Source organism: Schistocerca serialis, chromosome 3, assembly GCF_023864345.2.
Source record: "Schistocerca serialis cubense isolate TAMUIC-IGC-003099 chromosome 3, iqSchSeri2.2, whole genome shotgun sequence".
Taxonomy (NCBI): Eukaryota; Metazoa; Arthropoda; class Insecta; order Orthoptera; family Acrididae; genus Schistocerca; species Schistocerca serialis.
The window spans coordinates 899634189-899634874 of NC_064640.1; positions in this window are offsets into that span (position 1 = coordinate 899634189).

Sequence of the window (686 nt, forward strand, 5' to 3'; positions counted from 1 at the left end):
CTTGATCGTCAAGCTCCGACGTACCACTCCTCTACCAGACTGCTACTTAAAACTTCTCGATAATTTTCTTCAGGATCGCAGATTATATGTTCGCATTGACGACAAGAATTCAACAACACGGCCTGTCCTTGAAGGACTTCCACAAGGATCGGTCATATCTCCACTGCTGTTTAATTTATATATTAACGACCTCCCGACGGTGCCACATGTTACTGCCAGTTTCTATGCCGACGACACAGCGCTCCTGACTGCAGGCACCAGAATGGACCACCTCGTCACACGGATGCAGCGCCAACTAGATTTAGTGGACCACTGGACCCACATGAACAAAATAACGGTCAATGCAGAGAAAACCAAAGATATTGTCTTCACACGTCGGAGACCCATCGTCAATGCACGCCTACGGATATCAGACCAGCCACTCCCCTGGGCAACAACTGTAAAATACCTGGGAGTGCATCTGGACGCCAAACTGTTGTATAGTCATCACATTATGGAGAAGAAGACGTCTGGCCTCAAAATGCTGGGAGCTCTCCTCCCATTTCTGAAGAGCTCATACCTCAGCCAACGCACGAAACTCCAGTTGTACCATGCCACAGTCGAACCATCTATTTTGTATGGATCGACCTCTTGGGATACTACGTGTGCCACTAACTACAAGAAGCTACAGGTTGTTCAAAGCAGAT